Consider the following 14,519-nt stretch of genomic DNA (forward strand, 5'->3'; position numbering starts at 1 on the left):
GCTGCCCAAGCCGCAGATCATGAAATTCCCGTGCTTTTTCATCGTAGAAGCATTCAGTCAAGTATTTCTCCTTGAAGTATCTTTGAAACATTTCCCAAGTTACATCTTGGTCACTCACCCCCCTCACCATCTTGACTTCCTCCCACCATAATGTGGCTTTAGCCTGCAGCTGGAAAAAAGCCAGCCGTGCCTTAAGATGGTGATCATACTCATAGACTTGGAAATATTTGTTCATGTTGATTAACCAAGCTTCTGCGGCCTCCTCGGATTCCCCGTCAAAATGTGGTGGCTTGATCTTCCGAAACTCCCCTTGCAGTTCTATCCGCTGTCTTTTTGGGGTTTGATGTTCAGAGGCGTTATCAGATTTCTCTCCTCGAACCTCCGCTCTTTCCTCTGTTTCTTCCTGTTCGGTATGATAGCCCTGTTCATCTGATACTCGCGTTTGCTCAGGACTAGGATGAGGCTGGTGCTGGTTTTGTTTATCTGATAAACTTTTCATGATCCTTTCTTGTTCCATGGTTAATCTGGCGTTGTCCTCACGCAAACGGGCCATCTCGTTCTTCAGTTCCTGGACTGTCTCCAATATAGTCAAATTGGTGTTGCGTGCTTCCTCCCCCAGCTGTACCCATATCTCAGGATTTCCCTGAGGGTGGGTAACGTTGTCTGGTCGATTCATATTTCCATGAGGAGCGCTGCTCGTTCTCCTCATTCTGCTGTCACCTGATCAGGAGATTAGTTCATTTCAACAAATATGATGTGCAATATATTGGAATAACCCCTGCTTGCTTGTTAATTTGGTTATTTATGTATTGTTGTCTCTGTTATGATTAACCCGAGGTCACAGAGTTGTAACCTGGGCTCTGATACCACTTGTAACGCTACACGATAGGATTATTATTTAATTGAAAATAAATAAAACATAGTGACAAAATTCAGATGCGATTTAATTGATTGTTATGATATTATTTATTTATAGAGTTACATCTAATCACTATACCATAATACGCAGCATTGAAATTCTAACTCTGTCCTAAATCTCAAGGATCAACCTTCGGATTTTCAATGGTATTTCACACTTACGGTGGGACTGATTAAACATAAGGTAGTCGTTGTACCACGGGCTGAGTGGCCATTTATTAATTTCCTGATTGGGTTAATGTTATTCACCTAAATATCCGGCCTGGGATAGAGAGATGCCGAGAACTTGCTCGGACTACTGGCGCTCGGCGACCTGATCTTCCATACAACGTCCATCTATCACGATGAACATTCGACCTACCATCTATCTTGTAATGCAGCGTGCTAGTTAAACTCTCAGGCTTTCCAGGATTTAATGCTTCTGGTGCAATTCACGAGTAAACCATACGGCGGCTACCTCCAGGGTTTCTATGCCCATTTCTACGGTGGAGATCAGACCATCCATATCGACGGTCGTAGTCACTCCAGGTGTGGGTGGTATGGTTTGAAAGCTTTTCAATGCGTTTTGGTAATTCTTTGCAGCTCATTGTTATGGTAACCTCTGTCGTCCACAGGTCTCTGGCATTTTGTATTTCCGCACAGGAACCCTCTCCAACATGCGATTCTATGGTGGAGGATGGACTTTGCTTCCCGTCATCGGACAGGGTAACCTGGTGCTCCCTTATCCTGGTGAATGCCTTGATTGTTTTACGGTTCGTTTTCTTTTCTTCTTACCCTTATCTCTTTTCATAGTTCGGATTCTTATTTCATTTTTGGATGACCTCTTGTCTCAGGTGTGAAGCCTCGGTGCTGTAGCTTGTGCAATGGAGAACCAGCTCGATCTTCCCTACTCACCCCACATTCTCAGGTAAGAGATGTTTAATCCCGTGGTTAAAGTTTAGGAAGATACCCTAGGTAACAGACTGAGCCGTTGTCCTTCCTGGCAAGCTATCTGAACTGAGCTTGAGCAAGAGAGTGTGTCATTGTTTTGGGGGCTTTCCATCGTTGTGGAAAATTTAACGGCTTCCCGCCTCTGTTACGTGGTATATCATTTGGGTTCTGTGTAGAGCAGAACAGGCGAAAACCCTGTTGGTTATGCTTAATTCCTGTCCATTATTTGTATAAATTGTTTCAGAGCCGAGGGTTATACCCTATGGCGAATAGTTGTATAATGCCTCAGTTATTATTGTTAATTGAATTTTGGGTTGGATAATGAATTTTGTGTTGTTCCATAGAATTGTTTACGGTACCATACTTTGTTTTAAAATTTATTGGGCTTCCATGAACCGATTCTCACCTGGGTTGTAGTTTTCAATATTCTGTGTATACTTGATACGCTTATCACTCCCGAAGGTTTCCTGTAAATATCATTTAAGAGAAAACTACCTCAAATGTTTTTGTTTACTGTTGTTATCTCTGTTGAGGAATATGAGTTTCCGACTTCGTTTTCAGAAGCTCTTCGTCGGCTACACTATAATATTCACATAGGATACGACTGTTTTTATTTGTAGGCTCGTCCCTTGAATATTGGAATGGCTGTTATTGTTAATCGTGTTTATGTTGTGGCCGCTAATCTTCTTTTTTTTTCCATGAGTACTGAGATGTTTCATTACTGTATTATTCATTCTTATATCACATTATTAGGATGGAGATCTTGCGAATCTTCGATTGGTTGTTTAATCTGGAGAATACACGCATAGATTCATTTTTGACCTACCACAGTTTTCATTTACAGTAACGTTTTCTTTTTGAAATCTTTATATGCAATATATGTATATACATACTGTTTCGATTTATCTACGTAGGCTGGAATAAATATATGCAGTATTATGTTTTCCATGTTACTGTTAGTTATGCTACAAGATTTGTTCCCGTATGGAAATCTATGAACTTTAATTAAATCTGGTTAAACTGTTTTCTTCCTTCTGTCAGTTGCACAGGATCGCGTTCCTAAATGTTATTTATGTGTTTTACATTTTCCACGTCTGCAATTACAGTAATTCTTCCAATGCCATACACAGCCTGACTTAGACCCTAGTTGTTTACACAGTATACATATACCATTAATATCCATTAAGTTTTCTCAGTTAAAATCCATACCTGAACAGAGGCGAACCTCTCTATTGCGCTTGTCAACCTCCCGACCTTAGGAGGGTCCTCCTCGACCTTCCACCCCCAAGCACTTCTGCAGATTTTTGCTGTCTGCAAACCCTCTGGCTCTACCAGAGTCACGCTATCTGGTCCTTACCAGACGTAGCGGTTCAGGAAAGCTTCCGCCTTCCAAACATATGCCATCTGATCTTTACCAGACATAGCGGTTCAGGAAAGCTTCCGCCTTCCAAACATATGCCATCTGATCTTTACCAGACATAGCATTTCTTTTTCCCAAAAAGAGAAACTCTCTTTTTTTTCTTTCTGTCCTGCTATCTGGTCTCTACCAGACTTAGCATAACTTCCCCCTTTTCCTATGAGGTCTCAACCGTCTCTTGAAGGTAGTTAGGTTTCTTTTTCCAACCACCTCAATAGCTACTAACAACAATTAATCAACATAATTAATTAAACAGTAGTAGCAACAATTAATGAACATAATTAATTAAACAGTAGTAGCAACAATTAATCAACATGATTAATTAAACAGGAGTAGTAACATAGTTATTTAATTTCACCAAACATAACCTTAGTCAACAGTTAAATTTTATTGCCTTACTGAAAACACTATCGATTTACTAAGAGCATTACAGTTAATTAATTAAAAAATTGTTACATCAATTTTGTACTTGTAGTATCAATAACTACATATTATAAAATCATTCCAAAATTTAATTGCATGTTAAAAATCTCCACCACAAAGTGGAATTAAATTATATATAAATTATATATATATGTATGTTAATTTTTATAAATTATAGAATTTTGATAATGTAAAAAATATCATAAAATATTACTTAGTTATATTACTAAATATTTAATCTATATAACAACACTAATATATATTTATGTAAACAAGTACATCATAGTTTCTATCACAAACTTATTAAACCAATTAGATACATCAAAAAGTGACCTATCTTGTTTTCTATTTTGATTTTTATATATATATATATGTTTTATTTCTCAAAATAATCCTTGGTGGTCTTCATTTTGAGATCAACGTCTCTACTTTAAAACAATATCCATCGTCCCAACATGGTAAAGAGAAGACTTACAAAAATCAAGGTGTATAAGAAAGAGGAGGTGGGTAGGAAATCAACGTAAAAGTTATCAACCTAAAACGTACTTTTATGGCTAAAGAGAAATCCTTGTAACATAAATATAATATCATAACCATTTTGGAATCTTAGGCGATGGAAATGTTTCTTATAACGAAAAACGAAATATGTTATATGATTGGAATGACTGTTTTATGAATATTTGATGGCGAATATTCTAAATTTTTACATACATGGGATTGACAATATTTTCAATTAAATACTATAACTATTTACATTAGTTATCATAATTATTATATTAATAACAAATATAAAAAATTAAATTTAACATTATTATTATAAATTATTAAATATATAATTCATTATAATTTAATATTTTTTTCCAATTTATATTAAATAATTTCCATTTTCATAAATAAATTATTTAAATATTTTTACCATGACTTGTATAGTTTGGAATATGATTTCTAAAATTTAAGTTGAATTAAATTATTTATAGTTATTAGTTAATGGTACAAATTTAATTTTTATGAAATCTTTTAAAATATTTACCCATCAAAAATTAAGATTAATTTAATTAATTAATTAGAAAATAGTTACATCAATTTTGTGCTTGTGGTATCAATAACTACCTATTATAAAATTATTCCAAAATTTAATTGCATGTTAAAAATATCCACCAAAAAGTGAAATTAAATTTCCATATATATATATAAATTAGTTAATTTTTGTAAATTATAAAATTTTGATAATGTAAAAAATATCAAATAGATGTGTTGATATTTAGTTATATTACTAAATATTTAATTTATATAAAAACACTACTATATATTTATCTAAACAATTACGTCATAATTTATGTCACAAACTTATTAAACCAATTAGATAGACCAAAAAGTGACTAATACCTATCTTGTTTTCTATTTAGATTTCCATAATTAATATTTTTTTATTTTATTTTTGAGATCAACTTCTTTGATCTAAAACATGATTTCTATGGTTAGTATTGTTGCTTGATTGGAAGTCGAGAGGATAATCCATGGAGCTCTTCATTTTGAGATCAAAGTCTATGCTCTAAAACAAGATCCATCATCACAACATGGCGAAGACTACTCTAAAACAAGATTCATCGTCACAACAAGGTGGGTAGGTAAAGAGAAGACCTAAAAAATCAAGGTGTATAAGAAAAAGTAGGGGTAGGAAATCAACGTAAAAGTTATCAACCTAAAACTTACTTTTATGGCTAAAGAGAAATCCTTCCCACATAAATATAATATCATAACCATTTTGGAATCTTAAGCGATGGAAATGTTTCTTATAGCAAAATATGTTATATCATTGGAATGATTGTTCTATGAATATTTGATGTGGAATATTCTAAATTTTTACATACTTGCAATGGGATGAGATTGTCAATATTTTTCGAACAAGAAACGTTTTTCTTATGTATTTTTTTTAATATAATAAAATATTGTAGAGGAGTGTGAAGTTTCTAATAACAAAGAGGTAAATCTTGAGAACATCACTATGATATTATTATAAAATAAAATTATAATCATGAAAAAAATTAATTTATATGATTTTTTTTTGTAATTTTTAATAATTTGTACATGTTATATAATTTTTTTAAAACAACATCATTTTCTATATTTGAAACTTTTATATATATATATATATATATATATTTAAATGTGTTTGTTAACTTTACAACGAGTTTATATATTATATGTGTTGGTTAACTTTACATCTTTTAATTTAGTTTTTCTTGAATATTCAATATTTGATATTAAATTATCTATTTTATTAATTATTGTTTTAACATTTTTGATATAGCAATAAAACAAAACAAAAAATAATCATTTCTCATATAAGTTTTTATCACTTTTTCTAATTTTTAAAAATATTATATTATATTATTAATAACTAAAATATATAATTAAAAAAATAATAGAATTTCAAAACTATATATCTATCTATATTAATAATAAGTATTATATACAATTTAATAAAAATTTATCAAAACAGTTATTAAAATAATCCACTAACCTAAACAATTTAATACAAAATATAAATCACTTACATTTTTAAAACTGAAAAACGTTCGTGGGTATAATCACGTTCTGTTTAGATATCAAACAAAATAATAATATTCCTTTAAAATTATTTATTAATTATCAATTATCCTAATTATATTTATATTAGAAAAAGATTAGAATAGTTGATAGTGTTTATGGTAAACATAACATTTAATACTTTATAGGTTATGATATACAACATTGCATCATATTATGGGTTAAATATGCATATTATTTACCAAATTTTATTAAAAAAAATTAAAATAATCCACTAACCTAAACATTTTAATACAAAATACAAATCAATTACATTTTTAAAACTGAAAAACTTTGGTCGGTATAATCACGTTCTCTTGGTATCAAACAAAATACAAATTAATAATATTCTGTTAAAATTATTTATTAATTATCAATTACCCTAATTATACACCTAATTATATTTGTATGTTAGAAATATATTAGAATAGTTAATAGTGTATATGGTAAAGATACCAATTATAATAGTGCATTCAATACTTTATAGGTTATGATATACAACATTAAACCATATTATGGTTTAAATATGTATATTATTTACCAACTTTTCATCACTAACACATTTTTGTTTGGTTGATTTTTGTATTTTCTCCTATTTAAGATAAAAATTTATTAACAGAATAAAAGTTCATTGAAATTGAATTGAATGTAATATTTTGATTCATTTGGTATCTATTTAACAATATTATATAATATTATCTAGTCTTCTTTAGTGAATACTAGATTTTGTTAGAGCTAGCTATTTTTAAATATGTGTAACATTTAAAGCAAATAAAAAAATTAGATGAACACATAAAATCACAAACAAAGTCAAGAGTTATAGAGTTATCTTGTCATTCAGAGTACAATGGTATATTTTGAAAGTATTTTAAAATATAATAAATATAAGGAAATGAATTTAAACAATGGGCATTTTCTTTGTTTCTCATTTATCCACAGTTCACAAAATATGAAAAAATAGTGGCCATAAGCATCCATAAGTCTGGCCTGATATAAGCCTAGCAACAAAATGATGTCGATTGGTCTCATAATCTCCTTCGTTCCTTGTTTGAATATGATCTCATAGAGAAGTATGGTCCAAATTTCCCAATACCATAAATCCAGGGATCTAAAGTTTTTTCCTCAGGCCAAAATATCTTTTCATCGTTGTTGTATTCAAATCCTTTAAACGTATGGTTATTCCCGAATAAATTTTTAATCACTTAATAAAATATGTAACTTTCCACGATCCACACACAACACTAAGGTCTACAATAGAGTTTGATTCAAATACATCGAGGATCCAAAAGATTTTAATAAGTGACATGTCTACTGTGAAATGAATCTCTTCCAACTATGATATCTGGCTCGACCAAGTGGTCTAGAATATTTCGCAATTGAAACTTTTTCAATTATTGAGATTAACTCTATTCTAGATCTACTCAACACATGATCTACACAACTAGATCTAACAATAGATGTCCCCAACCGAAGAATTTCAGATGTTTGCAATTTTTTGTTTTGTTTTAGCATCAAATATGTTTTGGACCAATTCTAATCCTTTCTTGATACAATGTTATTTTCACTTGTATTTTTCTTTCTACCTAAAATTAATTAATCCTACAACTCCCTCTAATTCAATTGAACCAGTAATCACTTGGTAAAACAACCTGCAACCACAATTAAACTTTGCAGCTATAAATAGTTTAATTATATGCACAAAGACAAAACCTATAATTAAACAAATTAACAAAGGCATATAAATCCATAAGTTGGTTTTGGGGCACTCTGCTTCGTCACCTGTGATGGGAGAAAAAGGGGAGGGTCGCAAAATAAAACCCTAATTTGTTTCATTGCATTTTGTCACTTGTTCAACATTTTAAAAAGAAACTAGTAGATAATATTTTAAGTGGCTAACTAATAGAAACAACTAGATTGAAAACAAAATGTGGTGATAAAAAATAGGTTTTATTCTATTCATAAATAAAATTACACAGTTTGATTTAATATCCTTAGAGTCATCCCCATTCTTTGTCGCACACTCTCGTGGGCTTATAGGTTACATGTATTTATTTACAAAAACATAGAAGAGAGAATATCTTATGACATAAAAGAGGGGTTGCTTGTTATTAGTGCCTCTTTGAAGGTTACATTTGGGAATTATCTATAAACTTACTAACCAACTACCTACAATTCTCCCATAAGGGATACATAAGCATAACACACCATATATTTTTCCCACAAGGGATACATAAGCATAACACACCATATATTTTGTAGGATATAACTACAAGGAGTTTTCCCTCATGGGAAAAAATAAAAATTGTTAGGATGCTCCTACATTAGACTCTCTCAAAAAAAAAAATTTCCTGGACTCTTTTCCATGATATATTTCATAGTTTTCCATGCTTCTAGATCTCGATATCATTCATCAAGGTTGCATCTTCTTCTGAGAGTCCTTTCCATTTAACAACATATTCATAATAATCCTTCTTCTTAACCTTTTTGACAAGGTTTTGATCAAGGATCATCTCCATCTAGAGCTTTTGGATAGTAGGCAACTGGTCCTTCCACTAAATCTTTTCTTTCTCATCCTCCTTGTCATCTTAGCTGTCCTATAAGGGTACAAATCTATGGAATTAAATATGGGAGAGATCCCTATGTTAGGGGTAAATCAATTTCATATGAATTAGCTAAGAACTTTCTCAATATTTTTTAGGGCCCAATTTTCTCCAGTTTCATGTTATTATACTCATGTTTTGGAAATCTTTCTTTCTCAAATTGACTAGTACCATATCACCAACTTCAAATTTAGCTGATCTTTTTCTTAGATCTCACCTTTTCTTATAATTTTTTTTGTTGTATTGAAGATATCTCTTAACTTGTTCATGTAGATTTTGCATTATTTAACCAAATTCCTCTACATCAGCGCTTCAAATTTCCTCTTTCCTTAAATTTCTAAGTTCAGAGATGCCTCTTCAGTGGATTCCAATAAAAATTGAAATGGCCTTTTTCATAAGAGCCTTTTAGGATAATCATTGTAGGAAAATTTAGCCTAGGGAAGAACTTGTTGTCATTGTTTATTGTGTTCATTTACGAAGAACCTCAAGAGGTTTCCCAAGCTTCTATTTACTACTCCAGACTACCAATCTATTTGAAGGTGATAGGTTGATCTATATGCAAGGTTTGTCCCAATTTTCTTCCATAAAGTCTTCAAAAAGTTCCCAACATTTTTTTTCCTTAGTCGTGGACTATAATTCTAGGTAGTCTATCAGGTCTTACAATTTATTTGAAAAATAATTTTGTATTTTGGGTGGCATCATTATTTTTTGAACATGGTACAAAATGTGTCAATTTTGAGATTTTGTCCACCACTTTAAAAAACAAATCATTTTTATTCAAATTTCTGGGCAAACCCAGAATAAAATCCACACTAATGGAACTCCATGGTTTTCTTGGTATGGGCAGTGGTTCATATAGACCAACATTTTTTCTTCCCTTTTACATATTGACAAATTTTACATATGTCTACAAATTTATTTATGTCAAATCTCATTCCTAGCTAGAAATAAAATGAACTTAGTTGAACATACATTTTAGCATAGCAAACGTGGCATAAGAAACGTGACCAACTAGTCCTCCATTATTTCTTTCTTTCATAAAATAGTCTCTCATCAATCCTCTTGAAATTTGAAATTGACTACCCTTGAACAATAATCCTTCCTAAATCACGTATTTGAGCCAGGGAGTCCTATCCCTTAGCAATAGATTATTTATTTCTTCATAGACTCTCTAAGTTATGGGTCCTCTTTGTAAATTTCTTTGAGTTGTTCAAATCCCAAAATATCCACTTGGAATTACTAAAAGGTCAAACACATCTTGCTCAAAGAATTTGCAACCTTCTCAGGATTCCCAATAATATGTTTAACAACAAAAGTAAAACTTATCATGGACTCAACCCACTTGGCATCCTTCTAACTCGCCTTCTCATGCCTAATTATAAACTACAATGAATACTTCTCAGTATATAAATTAAACTCCTAGGCAATGAGATAGTGCCTCCATTTTTTTAGTACGTGTACCATTGCATAAAATTCGTTCTCATGCATGGAATAATTTTGTTTAGTTTCATTTAGCTTCTAATTGAAATATGAAAAAGTGATGCATCCATGATCCAAACCTAGCACAATTTCAACTTTTTTCATCGGCTAAACATGTTCTTTCACTCTCTAATATATTTGAATATCTAAATATTTCATTATATACCATGAACATGCATCATCCATGATGTACTTATGATGTTAAACAAATATATAACAAATTTCATAACAACTCTTTATCCCTCCTTTCACTAATTCCACCACTCAATCTCTCTCATAAACATGTGTTTTACATTCTCATATAATTAACATTCCACTTGAAATTGAACTTTCACATATATATCTAGCCATGAAATTCAATAGGGAAATTTCATATTGAAGTAATATACCAACATATCATATGGAAATTGCTTCACAGAGACTTTATACGGTTCAATTTAAACAAAACCAAATTACCATGGGTGGAACCGAATATTGAGAATACTTCTAATAAATAAGCCCTCAGTTATATCCACCATCTCACATAAGACGAAAATGGCACAATCAGAGAACAAGGTATTCCAATAAAAAAAAAAAATTGTGCTATTACATGGCAATTTCTTTCAACATTTTAATTCATCTCATTTCTCAAATGGAAAAAATCTCTTTGCTATGCTTCAATAATTAATGCCAAAATTTTGGCACTACACGACCTGATAAATCACTTCAACCTCCATTTATCTTCAATGCATTCTCCATTTCAATCAGTAGAAACCTTGGCTTATTTACACATAGATAGAAAATCCCCTAAACATTTGGCCACACCCATACCGAGAGCTTAGTGCATATCATAGGTATCAATTTTAAACCCCAAGGGTTGTTCCAATGTGTCTACAGTAAAATAAAGTTCTTATGCCAATTCTACTAGAAATCACAATCATTTATAAATACCATATAGGAATTTCACAATGAACCCATGTGCATATTCTCACACACTTCTATATTTCCTCACAAAAAAATCAACTTAGGTAATACATATAACCATTTACAGATTTGATATAAAATCTACATTAAACATAATTGTTCACTTAATCAATGGCATGACAAGATATGCATCATATATTGTGGCCCTATTCTCCTCTCTCCATCCACCCCTTCTCCCCATGCACCCTCCAAGAAAACTAGATTACAAATTCATTACTAAAACCCAATCACTCTAATCTAGATCCACATATTTTGGATTTGACAACAACCCTAAGAAATCCTTGGTCCTAATTCTAGATAAAACATTTAAATTAGCCATCAATAATTTGAGACAACGTTCTAGCAACAATTGTCATTATTTCATACTTATCAATTAGCTAACTCCTATTAAAAAGAAATCCAACTAATCATTGACTTTCTAGGAGTCAAAACAAAAACCAAATGATGCCCCTGCATCAAGCAAGGTTATCCTCTTGACTTAGAACAACACTATTGGTCATTCCGCCTGCATCACACTTAACTTGGAAAAGTTTTCAAAAACCAAGAAGAGTAAAAATAGGCTGCTCCGTTATCTTCTCTTTCAACATTTCAAACACACTGTCCATAGTCCATTTAATTGATCGTCATTCCATTTTAATGGTCTCAATTATAGGTGGACAGATATGAATGCAATTTCTAATAAAATTTCTATAAAAGCTATCCAACCCTTGAAAACTTCTTACCTCGTGAATATTTCTCTCGAGCTAGGCCATTCTTTAACAAATTTCACCTTTTCGAGGTCCATCTTCAGTCCTTCTACATAGATTATAAAATATAGTCAAGTTAACTTTGTTTTCATGAAGGAACATTTTCTCAAATTTATCACGAGTTTCTCCTGCTACGACTTTTCCAACACCAACTTCATGAACTTCAAATGTTCTTCCCTACTTTTACTAAATACACGAATATCATTCAAATATAAAATTACAAATTTTCCAATAAAATCCTTAATGACATAATTCAAGAGTGGCTACTCCAACTTTTTCAACACCAACTTCATGAACTTCAAATGTTTTTCCCTGTTTTTACTAAATACATGAATATCATTCAAATATACAATTACAGATTTTCCAACAAAATCCTTAATGGGTTCATTCACGAGTGCCATGAAAGCATCTCTGGTTTTGAAGAAAGTATTTCATTCATCTCCAACTCTCATCTTAATCTGGTGATACCGAACTCGAACAATCCATTAAATTATCTATATGGGTTAAAGAAGTGATTCAGTTGGAAAGTAATTACCGTAGTTAATAGTTATTTTTTTATCAATGGTTTTTGATAATGCTTGACAAATTAATCCTGGAGATCTGATGATTTCAGTTTTACCATAGTAATTATGATAGTTACTCATGGTATTTAATGATGGATTTTGTAAATCTTGGTAATTACCCATAATATCATAATTTGTTATATTTACCCATAGTGTGGTGATTTATTATATTTTCCCATGGTATTCACCCATGTATTTTGTAAATCATGATATTTATCTATGGTATTTAATTGGAGACATGACTCTCCATGAAAGATACCCATAACCATTGTATTTACCAATGGTATCATAGTTTATTATATTTACCCGTAGTGTGGTAATTTATTATATTTTCCCATGGTATTAACCGCGGATTTTGTAAATCATGATATTTACCCATTGTATTTGAAATGTAACTCAATATAAATACTAACTTTTTTGTCATAATGTAGTATCATTGTATATTACCCATTTCAATAAATATTTGAATTCCTCTTGCCTTATTTTTTGCAATATTTCTCTTAGGCATTGACTTCTTATTATAATGTTTTTATACAATATCTCTTTTATGCATCATGCCATATTTTGAGTTCTTATGATACTATTGTTGTGCAATATTTGTCTTAAGCATTGTGACATATTCCTTTGTCATTCATGGCGTTTCCTTTGTTAAAAAACTTGGATCATAATGACATTAATGCATTAGATATCAAAAAGACTTTGTAGTTGATCACACTTGGGCCACTGGATTATTAGGATGGGTGACTTGTTGCAAAATTTTATTTTTTATTCTTGTGTCAGTATTTAAGTATCGTTCATCCTACTATTTGGATCAACAGTATCAAAGCCGTATGCTCTTGTCTATTTTTTTGTTCATGTCTCCAACGAGGTAAGAGTACAAGGACCCAAGACTCAAACTATTATAGCCTTTGCAAGACCATCCTCATCGACCCCAACAAACTCACATGCAAGATGAAGAGAAAAATGACAAAGTAGGGGATCCTGTCAAAAAGGTGCTCAAGGAAGCACTTACATGATCGAGGAGTCAGATGATGGATAGCTTCGTCAAGATCCTTTAATGAATCCCAGCAGTGGTAGAAAAACCTTCAACAATCAAAGATATTGGAAGTTTGTGATGAGTGGCAATATTGCAGCAAGAATGTTGCAACTCCTGGGCTATTGTCTTTACTTTGTTAACCCGAGGTTTGTACAAACTTGGAGGTGCTAGTGATGTATACACAGGTAAAAGTGATGGTTCTACCTTTTGTCATGGTTCAGCTGGCGAGAGACCACTGTGGTTTTTAAGCTAGACTTCTATGGAGTCAAAAGAAGATTGGCTTCTTGATGGAATAAAGGGAAATATTCTTTAAGGGAGAGCTATTCTACTGCAATAATGGAAAAGACTGAAACTCAATGCTAAATCACACAATTTCGTAATTACCTGCCAAGAAACTATGCTTTGCATTAATGCTAAATTAACATGAACCAAATGCTATTATCTAAGCATGGATGTAAGAAGAATCAACCATCACTAATGTGAAAGTAAAAGCACAGAAATAAACATGTTTTTGTATTTTTGTATTTTCATGCAAAATCAAGTGTGAAAACTAATTTCTTTTGGTGATGTGGCAGGTGAATTAAGGACGATGGAGGATGGATGGAAGGGTTAGGAGGTGATTGGATGGTGTGGGAGACCCTTGGAAGGATTTTTGTTACTTCCCAGAGGTTTTCCCTCAATTCAGCCTCGAAACAAGGCATTTCAGGAACACCTACAGGATATACTAGAAACCTACAAGATTCCCTGTAAACCTACAGGATACAACCGAGAGAAAAATGGAAGGTGTTGGAGGTGATGGAAGGAAGGTGGTATGTGGGTGGAATCAAGTGAGGAAAGGTCTAGGATCACTTAGAA

This window comes from Pinus tabuliformis, chromosome 6 (genome assembly GCF_031772625.1).
Source record: "Pinus tabuliformis cultivar Carrire ecotype Pingquan chromosome 6, CPIR1, whole genome shotgun sequence".
Classification (NCBI taxonomy): domain Eukaryota; kingdom Viridiplantae; phylum Streptophyta; class Pinopsida; order Pinales; family Pinaceae; genus Pinus; species Pinus tabuliformis.